Genomic DNA, 16,688 nt, shown 5'->3' with positions numbered 1-16,688 from the left:
ATTTTTATAGAATTATTTTATTGTTTTGGCAGAAAATCATGCCCAACCATTGACTACAATGGTTTTAAATTTCTAAAGACCAAATGAACTACATGGAAGACCTGCATCCTCTCTAACTGTAGGTCATATATATTTATGATATCATTTTTAGTTTTTACGAACTTGCCCCATGAGACATGAGGAGCCCCGAGCGTGGGGTGACAGGTTGCGTGACAGCTAAAGCATTCCCGGCCCGCGCGGGACAGCGCCGCAGACCGCGGGGGGGGGGGGAGGGGGGGCCAACTGTGGCCAACTCCGGCGCACAAAAACGTTTCACGGGCAACCGACCCAGGAGCGTTCAGAGAGACCCGCCTGACGTCGCTTCATGATGGATTTCCCCACCTTGTGGATGAGTCACGGACAATTTGTTGCTACATTCCATTGAAGTATTGTTTCATATTATGAATAGGCTTGTGATGAAAGGTAAATAGTCAATCAGACGTTGTTTATACTGGAACTGACTGCAGTATGGTTTGCGCCTCCGAATACCACGAAAGGGTGGGACTGTATTTACATGTCATCACCGGTCCAACTCTCAGTCTGCACTGAACACAGGCTGGTTCTATACTTCACCCGATTTGTGTCTCTTCGTTTGTAAATAGGTCCAGCACAGTGTTTCCTGCACTGGCATTTTCTCCTCCAGTTAATGGGGGTGTCCTCTAGGGGTTAAATTGAACTTTACATGCTAATTACATGCATGCATTAGTGTTGTGCAGGGGTCTGATGCCCCATTGATGGTGCAGCCAGTGCCTGTTTTCCTCTACATCACCTTATCCTAAACTGGACTGGTGGTTATCTGACGTTATTCATTATGATTTGTTTTTCTCTTCACAGTTTTCCCACAATTCCCCTGTACCAGATAAGCCGATGTATGGATGGATGGACGCTTTTAATTTTAAATCCAGCTCCCACTCCTTGGTTAAATGCTACCAAGATCAAAGTCGGATGCAGCCAAGATACCTTTTATTGTGAATTTCTAATGAAATCCTCATATGTTTGTTTAGATGTCCAGGGATGGCTTGATGAGAGAATCCCGGTTTGCCATTAAAATAAGGTCCCTGCATGCCATTTGGAGACACTGCACTGCAGGCCATGTTATGGCTGCTCTTGGCATTTATCAACAGCCTCCAGCTGATTAAGAGACCAAAGACACGGTGCTTGGTTTAAATTAATCTATCAAGATGCCGTTAGAAAGTCAAAACCAGCCGTAGCAGTAGGTGTTGTGTGATGTAGATCTCATAAGTGATTGACAAAACATATCTATCATTTCTTATTGTTACTACACAGCTTGGAATGTCCTGTAAGATAGACACAAACTGTCCTGCCCTGAGGTACAGGCCTAAAAATATACAGTCAAGAATCACCAGATGTTCATTAAGCCAGTTCATTGAACTGCTGTGCTTGTGAGTTGACATCAACATTGTTTTGACCTGCACTTATCTTCCCCAATCCTGTAAAAACAGCTAATGCATCATTAAATCTAATCTATTTGTTATAGTTAAAAGCATAATCCCCAACATAATTGGCGTGAACAGAGAAGCATAAAAAGTAGCCGACTTGGCTTTGCTCATTCAATAATCACATTAACTGTAATAACAACACACTGTCTTAATACAGACTTAATTTTTACAAGCTGGTTCTGTTACAAAGAAACTCAGTCCATTTCATTTTGGCCTTTCAGGACCATACATGTTACTGTACAACCAAATAAAGTAAATTGGATATACTGAACATTAGCGATGATGTGTATGTTAAGTTGTATTTAATAATCGGAAAGGACTCATTGCTGAATGACAGCTATAACATTGGTGTACAACCTCTGTTAGCAATACAGCTTAATGTATAGATAATGACGGCAGTGTGCAGGTTACGGGTTGCCAGATACGGAATAACAACCGTATTAAGCAATGAAGAGTCATTGTGGTTAATAAGCAAAATCCACAGCAGGGCTGCAGACTGCAGGCAGCGTCCGTGGGAAGCGCCAGTCCGTGGCGAAAGCTATTTCAGCGTCCTGTTCGGCAGGTCGGATGGGGAAATCCACATTGTTTCGTTGTTTTCATTCTATCGACATGTTGTTATCTCAAAATACAGCGAGGATTTGGGGTTTCATAAGCAAATTATGACGATCGCATGCCGTAATTGTTTTTATTTTTTTTTTGGAGTCGAGGCGTGATGCATTAATACGTGCGGCCTCTGCGTTGATGGTCGTCCTGACAATGCATAGACCGGGACAGCTGGTGTGTGGAGAGATGATCCACTTCTCCTGATTACTGTTGACCGCTGGGGTAAACTAGGTGGTTCCCAGGTACGACCCAGCCAGCCCACACCTGGTTATTAACTTGCCAGGAAGGATCACATTGCTAGTTACAGTGCGCGTCGCTTGCTAAACTACAATCGTGTCTGTCAGCGAGGGTAAGGTGGTAATTGTATGACTGCCATTTTCATGCACCCCCCCATTCTGACTCCCCTTTCACCTCTGAAAAGGACTTGTGTGGCCATCGGTGAGTCACCTGCGGCTAATTTAGGAATGCGCATAGTCCGTGTTGCCAAAGGGGCTGTTTTAGGGTGGATTAGACTGTTCTTTTCTGCATAGAATTGAGGGTGCGGGGAGATGCGCATCTATTCTTAATTATAAGAAATTTGAAAACAAAAACGCATATGGCGGAAGTGAATTATTTGTGCTTCTCTTGGAAAGCATTCAGAAGAGTGCACGCCTGTCTGCCCCCCGACAGACCGGTAAACCACGGTGGGTGACTGCCTTTTGTCAACCTCCAAAGAAGGCATTTTTTCTCTTCTTAATCCGCTGCTTAATGTTGATTCGCATAATTTATTTGATCTTTTGGACTGCATAGTTGTGGTATGCGCCGTTTCAAAAATGAAATGACATTTTAAACATCAATACTCAATCCTCGGAAAGAATTCCCTCGCACCAAACATATCTCCACACAGTGTACCCTTTAACCTGCATGAAAAGTAGGTACTACCTGACCAAATATTAAGTTTATATTAAGTTTATAAGATTTGAAATACTTTGAATCGGATTATTTTAGTGCCAACAAAACAAAAATGGCAAAAGCACATTCAACGTGTGGTTGAGCTGTAAGTTGTATTTGAGGTTTAAGGTGTTTGGATTTTGGTTTGATTTCAGAGCACATATATGTAACAAGATTACCTAAATCAGTACAGCAAGATGTGAATGTTTCCTTAAGGACACAGAAAGACAGCTGTTATAGAGTCAAAAGAGGCCCGAGAGTGTGAGCTGGGAGAAAAGGGGCTTGGTGCAGGATTTGTTTTCATTTTTTTAACCTCAAATATACATAATGCTTGTTTCTCGTTTTGTTCTTTAGAATGATGGAAAGATCCATCATTCTAAGCATTCTGAGTTTAAACAAAAAAAAATATAATGAATTGGTTAGTAAGTGTCCCCAACACGTTTAAAATAGGTTTTAAATAGTAAATATGACAAGCTTGTAGTGATTTACTATAGTAAATGCTGAAAAACACCTTGGCACTGAATCCCCTTTTGTCATCCTGATTTATTGGGCTGTGATTCCGTTGTGCCGTATCTTGACGGAAATTAGACGAAGTCTATGTGCTCGGAAGCACATTGGATGATCAGACTGAACACCGTGGACGTCTGCATGTCTGATAAGGTCTCATGGACTTAACGCCTGGTGCTTGTGTGTGTTTGTGTGTGTGTGTGTGTGTTTGTGTGTGCGCGCACGCCATGCACAGTTGGCACCCAGATCCTCCACGTCTTGCCAAAATGGAAGACGACAGAAGTAAGCAGGTTGAACTGCAGCCCAATGAGATTCACAAGTGAGATAAGAGAAAATCTGCCGTACCAAAAACATTTTTTAAAGCATTTCACTCTTGTGTCAGGTTTTATTATTGAGTAATGTAATAACAGCAGCTGCAGCTTTATATTAATCTTGCGTCTAGTGTCGTATCATGAAAAACAGACACACTTAATAAACGTTAATGATTGTACCTGTGGTGTTTAGCAGAAGGAAATCTTTTCACATAAAGGCTATCATTGAACAGAGGTATCAAAATCTGTGGAAACAAATGTGAACATAATATCAAATGGCATAAGTGAAATTACAGTGAAATGACAATTAAAGAACAAAAGAAATGATCCAGTGATCTAACAGCCTGATGGGGAACTGTCTAGTGCTATTCTTCATGACGTTGCTTGTAAAATGACTTTTCCTCTAAATAGGCCTAATGTGTAGAAGCAACCATGGTTTTCTGAGCGTTGAAAAAAACTAAACAACCCCAAGGTTTAAAAAGACAAAAGATGGCAAGACTATACAGATTTTTTTAATTAAAAAAGCCAGTTTCACGATTTCAAAATCTTTTGTTTTTCTTTCGGAAAACGTGATCACGCCCATTTCCCGAGGAGTCAGATCGCTGTGGCAATACTGGTGTTTTGAAGCAAAAAAAAAAAAATCCAATACGCAAAAAGGGGATTACTGCTTCCCAGAGTGAAATTCCTCGCCGTCTGCCACCCACTGATTCAATTGTACACAACCAGACAAACGCCTAACAGGAAAACGGCACAGCCCAAATTATCAATGTCCCTCAGGTGTGTTTGGCCATAGGCTACCCTGCAAGCTTAGGCCTTAAAAGCCCCTGAAATCTGCCTCACCTGAAATGGGATTTTTCAGGAATTTTCTTTCACTGACTGCGAAAGGTCCCACACTCGCTTTTAATGGTTTTAAAAAGAGGCGCAAAGCTTGAATGTCTGGCAAAAGCCTCAATGGAAAAGCGACGCTAAAGAGGGTAACATGAAGAGATTACAAAATCGCAGCTTTAAATTAAAAATATAAATGGAAAATCAAACGGTGTTTCAGACTGAGTAGCTATATATCCCAGCAGCCTAGTTTTACATTAAGAGACTCGACAATTTATAATAAATACAGGATCTCCGTCTTTTCCATGCATGACCACATAGTATCTGAAAATCTCAAGGAATGAAAAACGCTTAGGCAGGTTTACCTAACACAGACTTACACACAGCCCAGGAAAGTAACAAGTCAAACGATCCGTGAAGGGGGAAAAAAAAGAGCGATACTTTAAAAGTTAAGACTTTTTTTAAATCTCCTCCTGCGAAGCACTGAAGGATTTTTGCCCAGTTATTATGGCTATATTAAACGTATTTGATTAATTGATTTTTATAGATAATTGAAATGAAGCCTTCACTTTGGAGGCTGTTCTATTCGCAACTTAGTGTCCTGGAAAGATCAATTTTTCAGATGCTTCGTAATAACCCGTTCATCTATAATCCTTTAAATAACCTCCCTGGAACCCCTTTGAAAGTATAAATAATGTATATTTTTGGGTACCCCTACCCCCCCATCCCCTTTATTTCCTTGGTCTTTTCATTTCCAATTCGGTCTCTAAACACATCTATTTTAGCGCGGCTCTGCGCGCTTTGCTTTAATTAGGGCGTCTGCGAGCGCGCCGAGTCCCCGCAAAACAAACAGCGCTCCGGCGGCTGCGGGGCCCCGGCTCTCCCCTGCCGATGCAGCCAGTGGCACGGCTGAGGCAGGGACACATGGTGTAAGCAAACACTCATAATTGCATTAGATCCCCCTTGTGAGGAGATCATTCTGCTGCCGTCCTGTGATATTCTTAGGGCGGTTTTTTTTAACCTCCATCCCTGATGCATACCAATTTGATTTCTATTCAGTCGTTCCTAGCACAAGGGGGTGGAGAGCTACTCTCTAGCCAGACGAGTGCAAGATATTTTTCTTAAGATCAATTTAAACCTTAAAAGCGCTCAAACTTTTAATCTGATTAAAGGGGTTTTCAAATTAAAATTGGACCTGAACTGAAATCAGGATAGATATTGTTTTAGAGCTGACAATAGCACACCTCCGATGTGTTTGTGGTAACGCTTTTGCGTCCTGATATTAGTTGTGATGACGAGGTCTGATTACAGCCGTGAATACGGAGTGCTTCTTCTTGGACGGGGACAGCACTGAAAATAAAACTAAAGTCTGGGAACGGTTTGATTTCGGATGATTCTCTACTAAATGGCATAAAAAAATCAATTTAATTTGGATTAGGATGATGGGAACTCAGTCAGTGTGTGCCGTTCACTGGCAGGATTCGCCACACATTTTAACAAAAGAGAATTTTTAACATAATATAGAAGCTGATTTTTTTTCTTTAAATTACACTGAAACATGCTAGATGTATCACACATCAAAATATAATAATAATAATAAATAACTTGAATTCACATTATTATAAGTCAACAAAAATGCATTGTGACTTTTATGGACTTTTATAGTTTTCAGCTAAATGTTTTAGATATAACAGAAAAAAAAAAAATGTATACAATTTCCAAATCCAAAATATTTAATATTTAAATTGTAAAACATTTAAATGTATATCAATTTTTGTTTTAAAATGAACTATTCAAATTACATAGGAGGAATTAAAAATCCATTATTAAAGATAATTATTAGTAATTTTTTTAAATGTATGTAAATATTAATGCATGTGAGATGTTTACACAAAATAAAGACTGGAGATAATCACATAGGATATTTGTCAGTGATTCATGCTCTGCCATTCAGAAGTTAGTGTTTATTTTGTGCCAGCAAGGTCAAATCTGCATTTGATGATGTATTAATTACAGAACTGTCACGCCGTACAAGCGCATGACTTGTAATTATACCTAAATCGTCATGCGGTTCCTCTGTGTGCATGGCTACGCTGCGGTTTGTGTCAATCGTCATTAGGCATGGAGATTTGCAAACTCCCATCAGTTTGCTGAAGTTATGTGTGTCTGTCTAGAAGCTTCCCCCTCATTAGGGGAACAGACTGGCTGCGTATCCAAGCCAATGCAGATTTCTGGGGTGAATCCTGGAGCGTACAGACCTCACCAGCCTCTACAAAACCCGTCGGTCCAAGAGAGACCGCAGAACCAGACCCGCAAGCCATAACGGATCTGTGGAGCAGAACTGCTGTCACCAGCCATAACTTGTAGTGTTTTTACGGAACAGATGAGATCCGAACCAAAGGTCTCAAGCAGCTTGTGAAGTCCACACTGTACCCGGGAACACTGTGATGGGGGAGTATGAGGGCCCAGCAGTGAGGCCACCCGCCTGTCCTCTAGTGCAGTGCAATTTTTTTTGTCAGGAAATATTTTTTCAGTGTATTCAGAAAACCATCTCGAGACCTCTCCTGATTATTTGCTGACCTAAAGAGTGAAGAATACTCTTCTAGTGGAGACAGAGGATCAGGATTTGGATTTAGATTTGAATTCGAGGGGGCAGTGCTGGCCTAATGCTTAGGGACACACACTTACGATAGAAAAGTTGCCGCTTCCAATCGCCGACCAGCAAAGTGCCGCTGAGGTACCCTGAGGAACCCCACCACCCCCAAGCACTGTTCCCCGGGTGCTGAATTAGCTGCCCCCTGCTATGTTACAATGTCACATATGGGTTAAATACAGAGGAGGTATTTTTTTGTTGTGCACTGTGTGTCAACAATGAAAATTAATCACTTCACTTCAGGATTACAGGCCTGATTTTGGAAGGTGGCTTGTCCAATTCTGGCATATTCTGTGATGGAAAACACCGACTGTGACACACACACAGCCCAGGTTATGTGTGTGATTCATGCTCGGCCAGTACCGCACAGAATGAACTTCAACAGCAAGGTCTCATGACAAAGGGAGAAAACCCTTTAATGACTGATTAACAGTTGGATCAGAACCAGAACCACTAAGTGGGATTTATTGCAAAGTAAAAAAAAAGAAAAGAAAAAAAAACAGGGAATGACTCCTGTTCAGTCTCAAGAATGGGAAGCATTGTTCCATCCTACGAACTCTGAAAAACAAAAGCAATAATGACGAAAGGGTATAATTATAAGCTCACCCGCGAAAATCCTTTAATGAGTACTGAGGGGCACGTGGATGAGAAGTCAGAGCCAGGTACGGGCAGATGTTTTCCTGCAGTAGATGTGGCAAGAAGAGGGACGCCTTCGCCGCGAACGGCGCAGAGAAAGAAGAGCAACCGACTACGAGTCGCTCCGAAACTAATGGGGGAGTTTAAGTTAGTGACGCTGGTGCAAATCGCGTCCCCGGCGGAATCGCGCGTCTGCACGCCCCGCTTCCCGTTTGTTTAAACACGGGACTTAAGTGCAGGAAGTTTGTCCTCGTGCGCTGCTGGATAAACTTGGTTTTAGGTGGATTATCGAGGCTGGGCTGACGATCCCAATGTGCAACACGCTCTTCCGTCGCTCTGCATCCCCCTCCTCGCTTGATGCGCGGCTTAAAACCGACACCTTGGAGGATCTTTGTTAGTGAATGCTGGGATAACCGAAAGAAAAAACTGGGGGTTGGGGGAGCTAGATGAGATCAATATATTTTAATAGGTTGAATCGTTTTAATTAGTTTTATGTTTACTGTGGCAATCAGGCAGTCAAATTTGAATCTGAATAGTACTGAGAACAGACGACGAGCCAAGAACGAGCCTCCTTTTTCCAGTGTGTCCTCATTGACTGGCCTAGTGAGACACATTTTCAAAGTCCTATGAACAACATGATTTGCTCATCCCACATAAAAGTGGATGGTGCCTTTATTACAATTTTATCACAATTGTAGGTGTTTAGACTACGGCCTACGTTTTGCCGCAAAATGCGGGACACCCAAGAACAGCGGTACTTGTTTTTCCCCCAAAGTGTTAATCCCCATTAGTATTATATTGATATTTTATTTTATTTATTTATTTTTTATTATTTATTTCAAAATTATTGTTGCACTTTGTTTTAAAATGACATCGTGCTGTAGCAGTGCCCACAAGGGGGTGCTGGTGCCTCCTGTTTTCCGAGAGAGAAGTGAACCTTAGCTAGTTATTTACACAGACCAGCAAACGTCAGGATGATAACTGAACTGCTAGATTAAACTAAAAATGGTGACCTTTACTGTGTGGCACCGCACTTCCTGTACAGAAGGCAATTCAGGTTACCATTGTCGTTGAGGTTCCACTGGCACCAATATTTTACACCAGTCTGCTTTTTGCATAGTTTTAGTAAATCAATTATGATCTTAGCATAAATGGGACTATTATTGCATATTATTGCATTACTGCATGCTACACACAAAAGCAAACTAGTTAGTGTCACTTAAAAGAGAAGATAGCTGGTGGTCTTTGCTCTTCTAGGGTAAGATGTAGCGTATCTGTTTCTGTACCAGATCCTTCATGTGGGTCATAAGAAAAAGGGTTTAGGACCGACTACCTTTGTTACCTCTGGCCACCAACTCAGGCAAACCATCTGGAGTTTCTCTTATAGGGCCAACGGAGGGACATGGATACCCTGGCAGATTCAGGGGGCCCAGCACTTTACAGGGGCCACAGTAGGGGCATGGATACCCTGGCAGATTCAGGGGGCCCAGCACTTTACAGGGGCCACAGTAGGGGCATGGATACCCTGGCAGATTCAGGGGGCCCAGCACTTTACAGGGGCCACAGTAGGGGCATGGATACCCTGGCAGATTCAGGGGGCCCTGCACTTTACAGGGACCACAGTAGGGGCATGGATACCCTGACAGATTCAGGGGGCCCGGCACTTTACAGGGGCCACAGTAGGGGCATGGATACCCTGGTAGATTCAGGGGGCCCAGATCTTTACAGGGACCCTTGAATATATAAAATCATACATAAAATATGGGCAAGATGACATTTTGTCAGGAGGTCCAGAATTTCTAGGTACTCCCCTGGGCACTTTGCCCCCCCATCACGTGACCTTAGCCCCCCTGGACCAGCGCTTGTCTGAAATAGATGGATGAAAATATTAGTGTAGCCCTGTTGATTTCGAGGAAGAATGGAGCAACTCCTCCTAGATCTGTTTCTAATCAGCCTCGGGCATTTTTCTTCCAATCTCGCAGCAGAATCCACCCCTCAAATATTATTTGAACCTCTGTGCAGGATCGTTTGTTTTAATTATCCAATTTGTGCAAGATTTTAAAAAATGTGAATGTAGTAAATGGTTATGCTCTGAATTTCATTCAGAGCTGCTATTAATTATGATTCTGGGGTGGAATCAAATGCACCCACACAATTTCTGCGCTGGGCTGGGATCCACGGCTCGTATTATTGGATCTTTGGGCGCAGCCGTGATGCGTTCCCGGACGGGGGTGCATTCGGGTCGCTCCTGACATGTCTTGGAGCCGAGCTAGTAGGCCACGGTAACCGACGAGAGAGCGGAGGCGCAGACAGAACCGGGCCCCCTTGGCTTCCGCATGGCGGGTGACTCCCCGGCACGTGGGCGTAAATCAGCGACTCCGGCCCGGGAGCCGATCTGGCGTGCCGGATGGGACATTCCAGGGAACGCGATGGAGGCGCGGTGCGCGCGGCAGCGCCAGGATGTAGACCCGAGGGTCTTCAGGAAACATATTTCCGTGGAATAGAAACGTCCGAACACAGCAAACATTTTATCACGCTGCATTCTGAAAGTCCTGTATTTCAGGCGGGGCACTGAAGGGGGGGGGGTGTTAGGACAATTACAAGGGCCCCTGAGTGACTCGGGTCCTAATGAATTTGGAGCATAATTGGATCTGGGTTGGGGGCCCAAAATGATATGCTTTCATCGGGTCCAAAATCTCAGGCGCCCCCTGATTATAAGAATAATATCCTCATATAAAATATTGCAGTTAATATTCCCTGATCACTATATCCAAGGAGGGGCAGCACACTGGTTCAGTGGGTGGTGTTGTGGCCTCACACTTCCAGTGGTGTTTGAATTCTGCCCCCACTGTTTCCATGGAGTTTCCATGCTCTCCAGGGTCGTGTCGGGGTGGTCTGGATACTCGGGGTTCCTCCTGAGGTCCAAGGACATGCTGTTTGGTGAAGGGTCATCCCTGAGTAGCCAGTAGCATGTGTACATGCACCTCATGTGTATGTGTGTGTCGGCCCTGTGATTTTATTGACATTCCAGAAAGTGTCTACCTACTCCCCATGATCCTCTGCTGGTGAAATGGTTGGGATATGGATAGATGGACTCTTATCAAATTCTAGAGATGCTTCCTGCATATTTGTGTCATTTGTGCGGCACACAGAGGAGCACAGGTCATGGAAATGGAAATTCTTTGTGAGTGGGAAAGGAAAACAGAGGAAGAGCCTCTGGAGACGGGAAGATAACTCACACGGAAAGAAGCTGAACCACAGAAATAATTCCGTCGATACGCAACGTGTCATTTGCTCCCGAGAAAGCATCACCTCTGGTGGGACGACTGGTAATCCGGCCAGAATCCCGAGGGCCGCTTACTGAAGGACCCTTCAAGCACCTTTCAGTCCTGGAAGTGAGACAATCGGTGCATTGTGCTCGAACCGTGGGATCTCCAGATACTCCCACTTAACCAGTACGGACCAAGCGATGTTTGAAGCATGGGGTGATCCAGACCGTGATGCAACTCCCGACCGTACGTCTGAACAGACGTGTGTGAAAATACTGCAAAAAACAACCACGCAAACTCACCCTTGGAAACCGGCATTCGTTTGATAGATGTCGGTACAATTAAAGGCAGGTAATAGCAATACTAAAGAAGCATATGCATTTGCAACAATCCCTTATTACACAGATGAAACAAAGGGCCTTTAATATCTCAGTCTCCTTTTTGGATTATGTGTACTCTGCTTCTGTTTCAACATACGTCCCTTTCATTGTGCAACGGCTGATAATTACAAGGCAACGTCCACATCGCACCTGATCCCACATCAGTGGCCCGAAAGAACTTTGTTCTGCATCTGCTTTTTGGCTTTACCTCAGACGGACCCGGGCGCAGCAGGAGTGATCAATAAACGGGGGTGGGGGTTTTTCCATGAACAGTAAAATGGGGGTGTGGGGGGGGTCACATGGCGCTGCTCGTCCGTAGAGCTCTGGACGGCCCGTCAGCATGGAAGGTTAAGATTAAGAATTATCCTGATCCCTGTTGGGGGACAACTTCTTTATTCAGTAGCACAACGAGAGTGAGAAGCACATTACACACTGTCTGGCCAAAAAAAAAAAAAATCGTTTGAATTTAAATCAGCAAATACTTAAAAGCCAATTAGTGGATCATTATTAAAGCTCAGCAACATTAGGCAGCAATAAAGTGAAGTCAGCTGAGTGCTGAATCTACTGAATGGCAGGTTATCACATCAATGGTTTTCTTCTGCCTTAATAACACAGGCATCTTCCAGGATAATGATGCCAAGACTCATCGGGTTCGGATTGTGAAAGAGAGCATGAGGAATCATTCTCACACATGATTTGGCTACTACAGAGTCTTGACCGCAGCCCCACTCCATGTCTTTGGGATGTGCTGAAGAAGACTTCACAGAATGGTTCAACTCACCTATCATCAATACAAGATCTCAGCGAGGAACGAGTGCAAATCTAAGATGCAAAAAATGTTGAGATATTGCTTAAGCACATGGAAACAATGCATTGATGGATGTGCACCATAATCAAAGTTAAAGGCGGTCTAATGAAATAGTGTTAATATTTTTTTGGTCAGGCAGTGCAAATAGATGAGAATCATTAACTAAAGTTATAAATAGACAGAAGTTTCCTACCAGCCAGTACATGTCAAAGTATATAGATGTACAATAAGTTTTAGTACTGGCATATACAATACATTTTAGTATACAGATCCATGCTTTTGCACGCCCAGGATACAGATGCACGGCGTCGCTGATGTGCATTCAGGACGGGTGCCGGAATAACCGAAGATCAGGAAAGCTGAAAAATCTGCAGCGGAAGGCCTGCCAAAATCCTGTACCTGTATGGGGGGAGATTAGACCCCAAAAGGAGCAGCTTCAAGGACGGGTGAAGGCCTGACCTCCACGGGGAGCCGCGGTTCTGTTTAACTCACAGGGACCCCCCCCCCCAGCACTCGATTTAGGCTTCCAGCCAGGGCCCTGTGACCCACGGAGGCTGGGGCTTCGTATAAATCCGAACCTAAATCCCCTTTAATTGCGCTGTACTAACTTAACACCTCATGTTGTCGAAGCTTATAACTCGCCGCCATGCAGATCCTGAGAAGAGATGCTTCTACATGGCAAACTGCGTATTGTGTAGGGCATCAAAGTTAAACATTGGTGCATGTGCCCCTCTTTACTGATAATACCATACAAAAACAATAACACTCTGACGATTAACTTCTAAATCTACAATAAAGTCTCTACACTCATAATTAAATATAATTGAATAATTTTACACCAATAGCATTCGTATATAAATAGTATGTATATATGTGGTTTTAAGACGCCATATAAAATCTGTTTACTCTAATAAAATGTGCTTTGCATAACATTAACATGCAGATTCTCAGGTTCAATGGCTCTCTAAGCGGTAGTGTTTTTTTTAATTATTTGCAGCAGTGAACGGCAGTTGACACTAGAGGTCACTCTTGCAGCTTTGGAGGCCTCTTGAGTGCGGCCGGCATTGTGATTCAGCGTGTGATTGGTCAAGGACACTAGACTTCAAGAAGGAGCTTGCAAAAGTGCCCTTGTCTAGTGTGGAATTCTTATCAATCTCGCCTTAATGTCATAAAAAAATATTAAATTACAATCGCTCTGAAAAATACAAGCTAATGTTAAACTGACCAAAAACCAGAAAAAACATCTGTTATGACACTACCTCAGCTCCCTGCTTATGGAACAAACTTCCAGTTTGCATTAGACTAACAGCATGGCTGGAATCAGTTTAAATAGAAAATAACTTTTTTATTAATCAAGTTATTATTATTATTATTGTACTAAAACTAACCTTCGCGATTCCCAGCAAAGTTTCAAATATCGCGATATTCTTCCGAATTCAAATAGATTTTACAGAACTATAAATTATGTAGGTAAGAATACAGTATGACTGTATTCTTCCAGAAATACTCGGCGCTGGTTGGCACACGGAGGTTTGGCTTCTTCCAGGAACACGCTGAGTTTCACGGTAATTGCCCTCCGGGGACAGGTCGCGGGTAACTTTAACTTCATGGTCAGGGCAGCGCGTCTCCATCGCGGCTCCAGCGGCACGCCAGCGACGCGCGGCTCCCAGGGCTTCCCCGGGGCCGCCGCCTCCCTCCCCCGGCTCGGCCCCCTCCGAGATAATCTAACGCGACAAAACGAGGCGGTCTGCCGCCTGAAACCCGAGCCCATCCCTCGAGGTTCTCCCACCCTGTTCCCTGAATGCCACCCCCTCCCCGCGGCACCCACTCTCAGCCACTGACCACTGACACCGAGTGGGACGCCGCGGTGCACTGAGGTGAATTACTAAGCTCCCAGTTCGGAGGCCCAGATTCGGCTTGGATTCCCTTACTGCAGTAATCTGGGGGCATTTGTCCGGGGGGGGGGTGCACAAACAAATTGCCGTAATGCATCCGTAGGGTATGCATTAGGACAGTGCTGCCCATCATATATGTTAATCGTGATGGTTTAAGGAATTAACTTTGAATGTCGTGCAAAACAATCAAGGACGATCGAGACAATATATTAAATAAATTATGTACTTAGATTAAAATAATGTGCAATAATAACGGATGGTGCAATATAGTATAGCAGTATTTGGGTTACTTACAATCTCACCGAGGTGGTACTGAAACCGGGTCTCAAATTACTTAAATATTTACGCGTTTGATCCCCCTCCCTTATTTATCAGCAACACTCAGAGGGGATATGAAAGTTCTCAATTTCTTATCTTAAATGAACAATAATTAGATTATTTAATATATGAAACAAAACTCCAAACACATAGAATTGCATGTTACGGACTGTATAGCCCAAAGGCGTATACCCTGCGTTTGATATTCACTGTAGCTATAGGGTTTACGTGAAATAAATTTACTAAGAATTGGTATATGTGTCATATGCAAGCTGTTGGAAAATTCAAAATACATACTAATTGAAATAAGTCAGAAGCTTTTTTAATGTATGTGTCAGGAAAGTGAGCAAAAAGTCTGTCAAGAAGAATCGTTACCGAGACGAGATTAACAAAAAGATACAGCAGCACCTGTTTTACTCAAATGTCGCACACGTTTGGAAAATGTCCGCATTTTGTCTGAAAACAGAAAACAAATGTAGGAAAGATGTACAAATAAAGGAGCGAGCTAATGACGTCACTTGAATGATCGGACAGATTTTATTAGGTAAATGGCCATCAAATGTGAAGCGTACTTAGTGTTAAACTGTATCTCACTCAGCAAGACACTTTGTGTATGCGCAGAATTAATTCAATTGAAAACCTCGGGCTTTAGCAGTGGTAACAGTTACCACTGTCGGATTAAAATTCTCTGATTCCAGATCCAAGGTTTATCTATTGCAAATAACTGTGAAATTGCTTGGCACAAAGTCCTCGCACTCAATAAGCTTTAAATAAGATGTCAAGTGCTGAACCGCTCGCAGTTAATAACGTGGCAGGCTGAATTTGTACAGGGATTCCTGAAAGGCCTGCGAGCTGGAAATTCTAAACATACTTAAGGCGGATTAAAAGGGACCTTGGAACACTAATGCATTCGACGTGTGAACTGCTCACCTTCGTCTCAAAACTGGGTGGGGGGGCACAACAGCTGGAAACGGACCAGTAACATTTATGGCAGTGTTTTGAGTTGCCGTCCCGGACGGTTCGAGCCTCCTTTCCTTTTGGCTTCTCTTACGCAAACGAGGAAATGGCTGGAACACGAGGGAGAAGCGTCCCTTCCAGCATCTCGAGGTTAATCGGGATAAGACGTGAATGGAAAGGGAAAGAAAAAAAAAACGACGCAGAATGACCATTTTTCTGTTAATTGGCTGACTCGTTTTTATAGTTGGAATAAAGAGCTGAAAAAAATCTTCTTGGAACAGCAGTTCAGTGAGTGAGAAGTGAAGAGGAGCAGTGGATCGAGTTTAAAGACCCCGATTGTATTTGCGTATCTGCGTTTGAGTTCATAATAATTCTCAGTCATTTTTAAGGGTGAAGTCCAGATTACTTCTTGCAAATCCTTTCTCATTTAAACTGATAGACTCCTCTATCGGCTGCCATACTCTGGGAACGTTCACGTTAATATTTCACTGGGCTTTCAAACACTCGTCCAGTGAAGGCCAGGAGACTGATTTGTGTGCGCACTGCAATCGGGAGTTTCTTAGACAGCCCGTCTTTAGGTGTGGATGGACAATGGTGGTGGGCTGTGCCAAGACTCCTATATCACACCCTACAAACCTCGGCTTGGTCCAGTAACACACTGTGGTTCACCATGATAGAAGGAAGTGATCACTACTGGATTTATGACAGCCAGACCTGCTTGAAAGACCAAATGGCCAAAGAGGGGGAAGAGACACTGCTGCAGTCCCGTTAACGCTGCTAACAAGACCTCGTTAACCATTTTAGCTACACAACTCTCCTCTTCTCACACTTCCAAACAACTTTCCCAGCCGTTTGAAGGAACGTCCGTTTTGTCTCGAATATCTTTCCGCGAATTAGCCGTTAGCATCTCCTTGCTACTTGGATACTGAAGCCTGCGTTTTAGAAACAGAGCATATTCTCGTTGTTCGCGCTTCAATACATACATCTGTAAAGGTCCCGTTATTAAAAAATGGCGCGGTGGTGGATTATAGCTCGATTTTGGAGAGCGAGATGCAGGAAAAAAAAAAAAAAACGTTACAGTCAAGAGGCTAATTGCT

The sequence above is a fragment of the Paramormyrops kingsleyae genome, chromosome 12, assembly GCF_048594095.1.
Source record: "Paramormyrops kingsleyae isolate MSU_618 chromosome 12, PKINGS_0.4, whole genome shotgun sequence".
Lineage (NCBI taxonomy): Eukaryota > Metazoa > Chordata > Actinopteri > Osteoglossiformes > Mormyridae > Paramormyrops > Paramormyrops kingsleyae.
This window is presented reverse-complemented; position numbering follows the sequence as displayed.